The sequence below is a fragment of the Pseudophryne corroboree genome, chromosome 7, assembly GCF_028390025.1.
Source record: "Pseudophryne corroboree isolate aPseCor3 chromosome 7, aPseCor3.hap2, whole genome shotgun sequence".
NCBI lineage: Eukaryota > Metazoa > Chordata > Amphibia > Anura > Myobatrachidae > Pseudophryne > Pseudophryne corroboree.
Genome location: NC_086450.1, coordinates 326,346,086 through 326,360,589, shown reverse-complemented (window position 1 = coordinate 326,360,589; position 14,504 = coordinate 326,346,086).

The following is a 14,504-nucleotide window of genomic DNA, read 5'->3' as shown; positions in this document are numbered from 1 at the left end:
GATTATCTGGAGTTCCCTCAGATGTACCTCACTCGGATCACTTTCAGTTTTTATGCTCCCTCTGCTGGTGGTTCTCGTACTGCAAACACACTGAAGACCTGTTGCCATAGCACAAGCTGGTACAATATGGCAGACATGCGGAGGTGATCGTCCCAGGCTCAGTCGCTACAAAAAGCATTTCTCCGCCTTCAAATAACCTCAGCGGCTTCTTCAGTTCGAATGACTGAGCTCTCTGGGCTACGTTTTTATAGCGCCCATAATTTATAATTCCCGCGCTGGATTGCGCATGCGCACTTGTTCGTGCGCTCCACGCTTCGTTTCCATCCCCTTCCTTAAATAGACTTCAGCGACCATCTTACCAATCACAATCATGTTTTTTTTTTTTTTGCGTTCACAGTGCGTGTGTGAAAGCGATCTGACTCCACGCAGTGTGGGACAAGCTGCATCCCCCCAAAAAAATTAAAAAGTGTTTGCTTTTCTTTCTTTACATTGTTTGTTGTGTGCACTGCACCCCTGATTTGTGAATTGTGATCTGTGAATTGAAAAATGGATAACAATCCATTTACAGAACCAAAATACTAGTACTCCAGCTGCTGCTACCAGTCATGATGCCGATTTAATGTCATCTACTACTAATGCTGATGCTCAAGGGCAAAGAGAGTTTACACAACTGGTAAAGAAAAAAAGACCTCAAGCAGTAAGAAACAGAAAGTTGGTTCCTGCAGAAAAACTTAAAATTGCCAACATGCCATTCACATCATGCAGTGGCAAGGAAAGACTCCGGGTTCGGCCTATATTTATGACTGGTGATTCGGCAACTGTTAGTGAGACATCTTCTGCCTCTGATGACAATGAAAGACCTTGTCACTCAAACTTTAGAGTAAGGCAGCAAAACAAGCTGTGCATTCAGAAACAGAAATTTCACAAATCCCTGCGGAGAGTCCAAGTGTGTCCTCAAGTCCTATGTGTGAGCCTAACCTCTCAGAGAAGCCGCCTTCCACTGTTACTGCTCCCTCTGTATATGTGGCGTTGAGCAGCAGAAGTATTGCTGGTGACCTAGCTATTGAAGATGCCACCGTGGAGTTACAAGAGGATGAGGGGGATATTTGTGTTGCAGACAATGACACTAATAAGGATGTTGAGGATGAGAATGAGGATGTTGTGTGTATAAGTCAGTCACAAGTAGAAGCATCTCTTGGCCATGATAAGACAACCATTGTCATGCCTGGGCATAGGACCAACAAATCTACCTCTTATGTGTGGAATTATTTTCACACAAATCCTGACAACATTTGTCAAGCAATTTGTAGCATTTGTGGAAACAAAATAAGTAGAGGTAGGGAATTTAGGAACCTCCACCCTATTACGTCATCTGCAGCAAGCTCATGGTAGGTATATCAGGGTACAGGTTGAGTATCCCATATCCAAATATCCGAAATACGGAATATTCCGAAATACGGACTTTTTTGAGCGAGAGTGAGATAGTGAAACTTTTGTTTTCTGATGGCTCAGTGTACACTAACTTTGTTTAATACACACAGTTATTAAAAATATTGTATTAAATGACCTTCAGGCTGTGTGTATAAGGTGTATATAAAACATAAATGAATTGTGTGAATGTAGACACACTTTGTTTAATGCACAAAGTTATAAAAAATATTGGCTAAAATGACCTTCAGGCTGTGTGTATAAGGTGCATATAAAACATAAATGCATTATGTGCTTAGATTTAGGTCCCATTGCCATGATATCTCATTATGGTATGCAATTATTCCAAAATACGGAAAAATCCGATATCCAAAATACCTCTGGTCCCAAGCATTTTGGATAAGGGATACTCAACCTGTATTAGAAACTGGTGCTAAAAAAAACAACAACAAGCAGTCCAGCATCAAATGTATCCCTTCTCTCTACTAGAACCCAGCACCTATGATCTCCACCACCAACACCTTCATCCTCAACCTCCAGAGCCGGCCCTAGCCAATTTGATGCCCTAGCAAAATTTTGTCTGGTGCCCCCTAGCTCCGCCGCTAGTTCTGCATCTGTACCTGCAACGCTCAGGTAGTGGGGCCCACCGGGGGGGTTACCCTGTGGGCCAGTTCAACTCTGCACAATGCCACACAGTAATGACCATAATACATATAATTCCACACAGTAAAGGAACCTTACACATATGCCCCACATTAGTAATGCCCATAATACACATAATGCCACACAGTAATGCACCTTACACATATGCCCCACATTAGTAATGCCCATAATACACATATACTGCCACAGATACTGCCACACTTGCTGGTTATACAAAAAGACCAGTATCAAACATGTAGAAACTGTCCATTCTCTTCACTATTCAGTGTGTTTGCTGGTGTCTGTTACTGCATGCCCTTTACTTTATACTGTGGGAGTGATATGCTCTGCCCTCCAGTCTGATGTGTCCGAAAGTCACGCTGCACTGATGTTTCATATAGAAAAGCACAACGCAACTTACTGACCACGTTACAGTGCTGGGTGGCAGGGGAATTTTACAGCATGGACTGACTAGGAAATAAAGTGTGGGGAGAACATTGCCCATGTTATGTCCCTGCAGACACCTGGGAATTGCACAGGGATAAGGGACACAGGATAACAGGGTCCCCCTCCCCTATGTGCACAAGCAGTATAGGTGATGTCAGGTTTCTGTGAAGCAGTCTTCCAAAATACACATGTGTTATAGAAGCCATCCAGTAATAACCTTATATAGTCAGTGAAAATGTCACAGGTCCAGGAATTGCATTTACTTGGCTTCTGCTGTCTGTCTGAGGTCTCACAAGTCAGGGGCATTCAAGCATGTCAGAGGAAGTTTAAGGCACAGTGTGCATTTTTTTTTACAAATGTAAACAGCAGTGTATACAAGTACAGATTGAATACATTTGGAAAGTAAGTTAGTTTGCGGACTGTCCCTCCCAGCATGAGATACTGCAGGGACATGCTTGGATGCCCCTAGACATGCTTGGATGCCCTAGTCAAATGCCTAGCCTGCCTATAGCTAAGGCCGGCTCTGTCAACCTCAATATACTCAGTAATGACCAGAGATGGTCCTGAAACTGATTTGTTAATACTAGGTGAATCCTCCCCTTTCCAGGATTTCGCAAAAGAATCCTTGAGCACAAGGCCTGCTGCTTCTGGCAGTGGCTCTGCTGCTGCTGCTACTGGGGGTAGTTCATCATCCCAGAAGTGGACCAAGAAACCTGCTACTACTAGTAGTATTTCCAAAAACAATTGACTGTTCAACAATGCTTGGCAAGGAGAAGTGTGGCAGTCCTAGTCGCTGAAATGGTTTGTTAAACTGTGCATGTCCTGATTAATATCCAACATAAGGATGGGTGGGAGGGCCCAAGGACAATTCCATCTTTCACCGCCATTTATTTATCCCACTGCTGTGTGGCAGTGTTTCATAGATATGCTACAAACTGCCGTCTGTGCCGCTGCACTGTCGCCAATTAGTAAGTAACCAGCCAGCTTGCTGCAGACTTTGACCTAAAGTGAATGAAAACAACATTGTGAGCTGCAGTAGGTCTCTTATTTTTAAAACAGGGGAGGCTCTTGTCTGTAGCAAAAATTGGCCAAAGGGCCCTTGTGGCATGCTGAATCACTGGACTAGAGGTAGAATACTTGTTTTTCCAAGGAATTATTTGTTGCTCGAATTGCATGTTCTGGGAGGTGAGGAGTGCTTATTTCTCATAGCTGAGTACCTCAGATTTTCGTTCCTGTAGCAGGGAGGCATTGTAGCCACGTTGTAGGAGCTTGAGACTACTGTGTCCAATTCACCATACAGTCGCGATCACTATTGATCCTTGCAGTTCTTTTATGTTATTTAGGAAGGCCTCTTATGAGGGCCTGAGGGTGGTTGCTATTGGCCCTCAAAAGTGTGTTTTTGTCCGTGGGTGTGGAAAATACCTTCGTAGATAATTTGTTGTTGTCCACAGTGATTTTTACATCAAGATAATAGATGGTGTCAGTGTGCATTGGTAGGTGAATCTGATGGGGGACATTTGGTTGTTAATATGCCCCATTAACCTGTTAAATTCCACCTCTTCTCCTGTCCAAAGCATAAATACATCATATATAAAATGGAAGTACATAAGAACGTACCTTGAAAAATAGATTGGACTCCTCTTGGAACATGAACACGTTGACGTATGAAGGTGCCACTTTGCTCCCCATCGCACATCCTGTTCGTTGTTCGTAGAACTCTGTTAAATAAAAAATATTTATTTTTGAGAGTGAGCTCAAGCAATTTGAGAAAAAGATCATGGTTCATCTGATGCATGTCTATGTCGAAGTCAAAAATATTACACAGAGAGAACATACAGACTCCACACATTATGAGTCGCTTTGCTTGCGAAGACACACAGTGTGCACAGCAATATATGGAAACATACACATTTACACAGACATGCCACAGAGATAGATTCAACACATATTTCATACAGCACATAAATTAAACATATCAAGCACCAGACATCATAAGGTTTCAAATTATATAATGGAGTAACGTCATGTATGTGTATTATTGGAGTGGAGCAAGATGGACATGTCGTAATGTCAAAGTAATCAGATTAATGAGTGTGTTAATTTAGTGCCTGTGGTTAGATTGTAACACATTGCAATGAGTAGTTATGATTGAATGTAGGAATATGAAGCCACAATTTGAATGACAACAAAGAACTTCCTGGAAGACAGCATGCGTGCAGAAAGGATCCAATGGCTTACCCCTGTAATTACACCATCAAGGCTGGACGTTGCTTGTATATGAACTGACCAATTACTCATCATGAATGAGAAAGTTCCCTTCCCTAGACCAATAGCAAGAGATCTGTATACCCCCAACGGTCTCAGATATATAGCTGATGCCACATAGGAGAACTTCCTGTTTGTACCATGTGCAGACCGAGATGGGATTCTGCCAATGCTCTGCTGCTTTGAGCATGGAGGGAGAGCTAAAGATGGAGGAGGGGGAGCCTAGTAAGCATTGAGCAAATATGGTGATGTATTGCTGGCCATGTATGTATTTGAATTAGTTTGTAATAACTGCTTACTGTGTAAATTGTAACCATGTAACTATATATATATATATATATATATATATATATAAATATACTGTACATTGTGATATATTGAATACATATCCTTTTAATAACAAATATATACATCAATGAGCTTTGGAACTCAGATAATGTGTGGGTGTATTGTTTTCTCTTATGGGATGTAGTGTTTTGCTATGTATAGTGCACATTCATAGCACATGGTAATAAGATGTGCAGGCGTCCACAGTATATATTAGAGCTGGCATTTTAAATATTTGTTAGAAAGTAATTTGACTTGAACAGATGGGGGCTAGTCCGGGATATCACGTTCTTGATGATGCACTGTACATTACAAACGCGGCTATGGTCTACCAGCTAAAGATGGATGTATCTTGATGCTGCTGAATCACGTGCTGTGTTTTGTTGTGTTATCAGTAAGGCGCTGATATGAAATTCAAGGGACAGTGAGTTTCTCACAATATTTAAAATGCTACAGCGTATTTTTATTGTTGCAAAACAAAGTTCAAATAAGTCATATTGTGTTTGATTCAGATTGGATTGTTTATCTGTTAAGTAAATTTAAAGAACACTTAAAAGTTACTGCATAGCCATAATATAGCTGTGTTAGCATGCTGAGAAAATTCTTATTTTTTTTAAACCCAGGCCTAAAGTAACTTTTGGTGCCTGTATGGAGTGTGATTTGTTTGTGACAAAAGAGCCGCATGGTCTGTCCTCCATTTTGGGCTAGCCACATGGCATGTCCAGCATCTTGTGCAAGCCTCATGGATGTGGAAGGGGGAGGAGCAGTGGTCATTTTAGGAAGGTCACTTTCTAAATAGCTGGCTTTCAGTCTGGTCAGAACAATCGGTTTCCTTTGTCACAAAGTTTCCACATATTTACAAATCCAGCACCATTTATAACTTACCAATGAATTTATTTAACCCATGCCATAGTCAATTACAAATAGTTTCAATTGGGCCTAGTGAGAGTAAATGGTGAGATAAGTGAATACTTTTTTTTTTTGTCTGTGTGTAATTCCCTTACATCAAGTGGGGGAGTTGCACACAGATAGAAAAAGGAAAGAGAGGTTTGTTTGCTTTTGTTCTTTTTCTTCCAAGACTTGTTGAGTCTGTTTATTAGGGTAGGATAGCCATTGAAATGCTAATTAACTTGCTTAACCACTTTAGTAGTGCAAGGCAAATATCTTTGATATGCAAATTAGAGGCAGTGAAGGGGTGAGGTGTATCATAGGAGTGCAGTAAATGGTGTATATATATATATATATATATATATATATATATATATTATAGTTATGTGTATATTTATATCAGTGTATGTTCTGCAAGATAGCTATCCAATCTGAATCATAGCATTTAAATTATAGGTTAACAGTCATTATAGATCTGTGTGAAATCGGATACATTTATTTGCTATATATATATTTGAAATAGTGTGTTAAGGGTGTAATTGTAAAACACAAAATGCAGTTCCAGCCTGGTCGTTTAGGTTAATACGGAAAAAATTGTGTGTTGTGTTAAGTGAGTAATAGTAGTTTTATTGCTCACATTTATCGAGATTGTGTGGTTTATTAAATTGTGGACGCATGTTCGTACACGTGGTACGGACAGAGTACAGAAGCATGCACGTGGAGCAGGGTGGCACATGTGGTGTAGAGGCACGCCCGGTCGCGTGTTTACGCAAGGTTGCATAGAGTTGTGAGAGCAAATTATAACCGCACAATAGCCGTTCAATTTAAGGTGGGATATACATTTAATACTATAGCACATAACTATCCGATTTCAAAAGCAGATTAATATAATATTTTGTTTAAACTGTACTACCTCTGGGGTAAAGTAGCCGGTCAAAGGGAGTGCTATTTTCTGTACAGAAAAGAAAAACAAGGTGTATCTGAGTGAGTGAAAGTAAGAGTGAGTGGAGCTCACGTTGTGTGTACTGCACAGCACAACGTGATATTATTGTGTCATATGCGCTGTGAGGAGCACATGTAAAAGTGATTGTGTAAACAAGGGTTTTTTCGCTTTACAGGAAATATCCCTGTTGGGCTTCCACTGGAAAGGGAGATCGATAGGTTGTTTCTCTCCCTACAAAAAATTCCAGTGGAATGATACCGAAAAGGAATTTTTCGATGCCTCTCTCAGGAAAATATTCCAGCAGAGCCTCCACCAAAAGAAATTGCGGTGCTGTAAGGTCTTATAGGAGTCCTAGGTTGGGTACATTGTGATCCACTATCAACAGTGTATCGTTGTACTGGCCAACGTGGGCGAGAGCGGGTGAAGTGCACTCGGAGGACTTTTACCGTCTGCTTGCATTGTGTAGCTTGGTAATATGGGGGCCAGGTGCTCAAGTGGGAGACGTACAGCAGCAAGGGTTCAGGCTGAAGAATTGCGTCTCAGGGGGTCAGCAAGGTTTATAATGTGTGGGAAATATTGTCCACACGAGGAGGCTTATTGCAATGAATGGGTGCATATGACTGCTGAAGATAGGGCATCATTCCCTAGGGTTTATGAGTTTGATCCTGAGGTATTGCAGGTAGTATAACTAACCAAAGTCATATAAGACAACAACGGAAATATAAGAACTATTTGAACTAGTAGCAACAATAAACAAGAAAAAAAAAACAGAGAAAGCAAGTACACCACCATATATAGATGTGGAAGCAGTTACGGCCAGCATACAAACTATAGAAAATAATAAAAATATTAAAAATATGAATGTAACCTATATATGTACTAATGAATGTCGAAGTTTTATTTAGGCGGAGAAGGCGACCTGACTGGTTTCAGCCATTTTTCATGAGCTCAGAGGAGTATCCAACCAGCAAAAGAAGAGCAGCAGCCTGTGGGGGAAGTGGCTGAGACCAGTGGAACTGATAAGTATGGAGTCATTCGTGTACATATATAGTAAAACTCAAAAAATAAAATAAAAATCAAGAAAGTAACATCAGAAATAGAGAAAATCCTGTCCGCACATTAGTATTTGCCAGTAGGAAAGCGGACAGAGATAGGGTAACCTCCTGGTATTTCTTTTAGTTACCATATAAGAAGTATTCATTCCTAGTAATGCCCCTAGTCAAGATGAGCTTGGAAATGTTTGTTGGACCATGCACAGACCCTTAATACGGGATGAGAAGGATTGAATGAATACTTCGCATGACCTAGAAGCTTGTTGATTTTTCTTTTTGTCTTTTGCAGTACTAGAAAATTCTCCGTCTGGATAAGATCACTGGTAAACACTAATTCGGCAAATGGGAGGAACGAAAGAAGTGCAACATTACCCTTTTACAAAAACCTGCTGAAGTTACGATTGGGCGCCTACTATGCTAAACCCTTTCCTTTCCTTCTTTTTCCTAACAGAAATGGCCCCTGACTAACGTAACAGAAACTTTGTTAAATATGAAATACATATATTGTACTCCCGCTCAGGAAGTACAAGGTATGTTAGATACCTTCAAAGACTAATGTTGCATTTCACTGTTCTAGATTCATGTCCATCACAGGTAGAGGAAATTATCTCACAAATACCGGGTTCCCTTTGAATTTAGGATGGACAGAACACTGGATTAATGGCTGAAATAGTCCCAGTAGTGACACAGCATGCACAAGCTTTAAAGGGGGCTAGACAAAGTAGGTAATCAATTCCCCGTAGTGCCCAATCCAGTTATCATTTTAATAAAATCCTCTCCACCTCTACAAACTTATCTGTCACCAACCTCTATTCTGTTTCTCCACAGTTTCCTCTTCATCTTTTGAGTTCACTCAGGGTGGTACAATACATGGACCTGATTACAGTTCAAACACTACATGCCTAATTGGTCCTTCAGAGCTCTGCCCGAACCCAGTATATCTCACCAGCACGATAACACCAGTATTACTGCAGTGTGCCTTGTTATGCACAAAGGGTGGAGGAAGGATGAGAATACTGGTGAAGGGAAATTTTTGTATAGACACTGATATGCCCATTGGTGAAAGCAGACCTGATATTTTCTTCTTCTTTCTCTCCTCTAGAGATGTTTTTTTCTTTTTTCTTTTTTGAGTTATGCTCATGGTACTCTACATTGCAAACACACAACAGTTAAATTAAGATATAAATTTGTGTTCCCTACAGGAAAAGGAGGTCTGGAAGTCAAAGGGGTATGGTTAGGAGTCCCCAGAACTCTGGAGAGATGGACAAGGTAAGCCAGTAGCCCCCAGGACGTATCTCCCAAGCCTAGCTGAGGCAGCATATGGACTGACTCACCTAGGGTAAGGAAGGTTTGTGCAAATTGGTAAGAGCTTACTGGTGTGTACCAGGGTTCTCTTCTCAGGCAAGCAGGAAAGCAATGACCTGTCTTACTTGCATGAGGAAGAACATTTGGTAAGGTAGTACTAACAGAGCCATCCCATATCCCTCCTGCAGATGGACCTTTTCAGGTAATACAAATCGACTTTGTACAGTTAACACCCTTTAGGAGTTATTGTTATATATTGGTGTGCACTGATGTTTTCTCAAACTGGGTAGAGGCATTTCCTGCCGCCACGGATGCTGCTGTGTTTACCGCAAATAAAAATTGTGCAGAAATTTGTGTGTAGATATGGTACCCCTAGAATTAGGAGCAAAGTGAAATTGGACTATTGTGGTCATAGACATTGCCACTAGTATTATGTAGCATCAGAACCACTCCCAGATCTTCACTTAACGAATCACCCTCTTCAAAATTTTTGTTTTTGTTTTTGTTTGCTTTTTTGTTTTTGGAAGACAACCTCATGTCATGATTGATCCGCACAATGATCAGAAATACACCAATGAGGTGACAGCACAGTACCTTATCGAGATGAGCCAGCATTTGAGAACTTGACAAAAGAACTTGAAACTGTTGATTCCTCGTATGCCAAATACTAACTGTCTTGATTGTGAACCAAGAGACTGTGTGATTGTTCTTATGATCAGACAGGTGGGAAGGACCGTACCAAGTTTTGTTGACAGCACTATCCCAGTGAAAGTAGCCGAGAGAGAGACTTGGGTCCACGATTCCCAGTGCAGGAAAGTCAGTAGTCCGTAAGGAACTCGTAAATGGAGTGAGATCGCAAAAGTATCACCAGAGAGTCTGTTCCGTGAAGACTGAGAGGCGGCACTGTTGAACACTACCTGAGCGTACTAAAGGATTACAGAAAGACCAGTCGTTGTAATTGATTTGCTATGGACAAGATTTGTTTTGTTCTATTTTTTTCCTCTTTTTCCCACTGACAAACATTTTTTTTTTCAGGACATTTTATTTTTGCGAGGTTTTTCATGAGGAGTCGAGTGTGGGACTGGAACTGGTTCTGGAGGAAGGAGTGATTTCTTTATAGGATCCCAGGATTAGCCTATCATTTTGTTACAGCCAGAGAAAATCAAAGGTGTAGTAGTTACGGAGTTCGTAGGTAACGTGATAGGCTATTGTCTGAGGAATACTGTATTTTGAAGTTATTGTGACCCCATATTTGAAGATGAGTGCATCCAGAGATGTCAGACTAGCAATAAGGCAGCATTTGACTGACATCCATTGAGTGATTACCACTCACTAGTGGGTAAGGTCTTATATCAAACGGAATGTTGGATGTGCTCACAGGTACCTCTAAGATGAAATAATGCTTAATTAGTGCCATATTTTTTTTATTAGGTCCATATGATTAACGGTGACTGGCCAGTAAGACTTAATCCCCTGCTGTAATGACTTAATCCCCTGCTGTATTGTTCTCTGTATGTATTGCAGTTGAGAACAATAGATGAAGGGTTTATGCTAATAAATCATGTTGTGACTAGGCACAGAAAACTACTAAAGATAACGGTGGACACATCTGTAGCATACGTTCCAGAATTGGAAACAATGTTCAGAAAATGATAGGAATATATATATCATGAAAATTGTATATGTCACTTTCATGATTTGTTTGTGTTTTCTCCCTCTACCCAGCAGAACCTTAATCGAATCCAAACATCAGTGTACAAAGACGTAGGTACATGTATGTGTGAAATGTTCGTTCAAATCAGACATTATAGGCCATAACACTGTCCCAGCATACTCTATAGGTTGAATGTAGTCCCACACCCAACCAGTAGTCCCGTGACCGCCGAGAGCATATAGAGGATGTCTCGTCCTCCTCCCTGTCGTCCCCAAATATGGTCAAGTGTCTGATTTGTGAAATGAATACATACGTGTGTCTAGGTCACCTATTATTATTTGAAATATTTTTTTCTTATGTTAATAATTTATGGCAGTTATTGTTTACTGCCAAAGGATGGACTGTCAAAGTCAAAAATATTACATAGAGAAAACATACAGACTCCACATATTATGAGTCGCAATGCTTGCGAAGACACACAGCGCGCATAGCAATATATGGTAACATACGCATTTACACAGACATGCCACAGAGATAGATTCAACACATATTTCATACAGCACATAAATTAAACATATCAAGCACCAGACATCATAAGGTTTCAAATTATATAATGGAGTAACGTCATGCATGTGTATTATTGGAGCGGAGCAAGATGGACATGTTGTGCTTGGTGTCAAAGTAATCAGATTAATGAGTGTGTTAATTTGGTGCTTGTGGTTATATTGTAGCACATTGCAATGAGTCGTTATGATTGAAAGTAGGAATATGAAGCCACAATTCAAATGACAACAAAGAACTTCCTGGAAGACAGCATGCGTGCAAAAAGGATCCAATGGCTAACCCCTGTAATTACATCATCAAGGCTGGACATTGCTTGCATATGAACTGACCAATGACTCATCATAAATGAGGAAGTTCAGTCCCCTAGACCAATAGCAAGAGATCTGTATACCCTCAATGGTCTCAGAGATATAGCTGATGCCACATAGGAGAGCTTCCTGTTTGTACCAGGTGCTGACCGAGATGGGCTTCTGCCGATGCTCTGCTGCTTTGAGCATGGACGAAGAGCTAAAGATGGAGGAGGGAGAGTAAGCATTGAGCAAATATGGTGATGTATTGCTGGCCGTGTATGTATTTGAATTAGTATGTAATAACTGCTTACTGTGTAAATTGTAACCATGTAACTATATATATACTGCACATTGTGATATATTGAATACATATCCTTTTAATAACAAATATATACATCAATGAGCTTTGGAACTCAGATAATGTGTGGGTGTATTGTTTTCTCTTATGGGATGTAGTGTTTTGCGATGTATAGCGCACATTCATAGCACATGGTAATAAGATGCGCAGGCGTCCACAGTATATATTAGAGCTGGCATTTTAAATATTTGTTAGAAAGTAATTTGACTTGAACATCTTCATTAAGCAAAATCATGGCATCCAAACCCCTATCATGGGGTATGCAAGCATAGAGGTTGCAGACGTCCATAACACATAATACTCTGCCCGGAGGAATAGCTGCAATGTTATTTATAGCAATTAGTCTTGACAAAGGTCCAAGGACCGAAACGCGTCGACAGACTGCTGATTGAGTAGCCATCAAACTTTTTAACAAGGATATTGTTTTTTATCAGCGTTTTTATCTATTTTATATTTTGTATGTTTTATATTTTTTTGTTCTTTTATGCTCCATGGGCAATATTTACTAATATTCGTGTTTGAGTCGGTTTGTGTAGTGTTTAAACTCGGTCTGTATCGGGTGCATTTTCATGCAACTTTTTGATTCCATATACGCAAAGTTACGAAGCAGTCGACTTTATGGTTTTCGTGTTTTCCGATGTCGATGCCAGTCGGGGGTTTTTGGCACATTTACGGCCGTCATTGTCATTTGCGTTCGTGATTTTGTTTTGTTTTTTCTGGGTTTTTTTCTAAGTTAAACGCGGCAGGGTTTTTTTTTTCCCGTGGCCGCATTTTCACTTTCAGTTTCGTTTTTCATCCCCTTTCGTGATTGGTTGTGTTTCAGATGGTAGGAGTGTCTGTGCGCAACCATATAAATATGCCCCAAACCGTCCGCACCTCGTGGGTTTAGTTAGTGGTGAGGAGGAGGGAGGTTGTGCTGTGGAGTTAGGTGAATTTGGGGTTTGGTGAGGAGTGTTGGTAGCGATTTCTGAGTGTGGTATTGTGTTTGAAAGTCGTCTTGTCATTCTTGTAGTCTTGTATTTTGTGGTTTTGTCTCATTTTTAGTCCAAGTTATTTTTCTTTATAGTCCCTTGTCAGTGTGTGTGTGTGTGTGTGTGTGTGTGTGTGTGTGTGTGTGTGTGTGTGTGTGTGTGTGTGTGAGTTGTGTAGTGGTAGTGGAGGAGTGTGTTGTTTGTCTATTTTTTTTTCTGTGTTAACTGTTTAGACACACAATTATGTGTGACTCAGAGGTGGGTGAGGTGGAGGGTGTGAGTGAGGGGGAGGAGGTCGGTCAGGTGGAGGAGGTGAGTGTTAGTGAGGTTAGTGAGGTGGAGGAGGTGGGTGAGGTTGCTGCAGCAGCCTCAAGTGATAGTGACAGTCAGAGTGCTCCGCAGCCACGCACCACTACTAAGACTGGGCGGAATGTCAAGTTTAGTTTTGCTGAAAATGTGGCATTGGTGCATGAGCTGATGAAGTATTAGAAGCAGCTATTTGGCCCTGAGTCCGCCAAGGTGCCAACACGGAGGAAGACGGTGTTGTGGGCGAAAGTTGTTGCTGCTGTCAATAGTGAGGGGGTGGTCAAGCAGACGGAGGACACGTGCCGCAAACGGTACTATGACATAAAGCGACGTGTCAAGTCCAAAATGGCCAAGGAGGCGAAGTCGGCTCGAAAAACCGGTGGTGGGCAGCCCTATATTGCAAGATATCTGGAGTATGAGGAGCCCATGCGGAGTGTCATACCTTCTGAAGTAGTCTCTGCAACCCATGTCCGGGATTCCGATAGGCCCAGGAAGAATGGTGAGCATGTGTATTTGCATTTACATTCTATGACCTTTTTTTTTTTTTTTTTTTTTTTTAAATGTGTGTCATGTGACGTTGCATATTACTCCCATCTTCAAGTGTGTGTCAGCAAATACATTGTTTTGGGTAATGTTTTATACAAAAGCCAATGTAACATCTTACTTTATTGTATGTCATGTGTTTTAATGAAAGATATTTTGCATGTGTAGTTTGGACTTGGTGTGTCTCTGAATTGTCCTGCAATAATGTTTTCCTTTTGGGCCTTTTTTTTAATAATTGTGACTATGTTTTATATTTATGTGATCCATGTGCAATGTTTCAAAAACAGTGGTTGTCATGTTAGAGGCTGGAGTAGTGGAAAGTGGTTTGGAAACCACTTACATGTGTAATGTCATTATTAGATAATGTAATATTTTTATACAAAATACCACTATTTCTTTGATAATTTTTAGTTTGTATTTGTACCGTGACACCACACTGCAGTGTAATTTTTCAAATATTTAAACATTTTGGTTTGGCTCATATAGTGGTAATGTGTGTTTGGAGTGCCACATCACAGAGC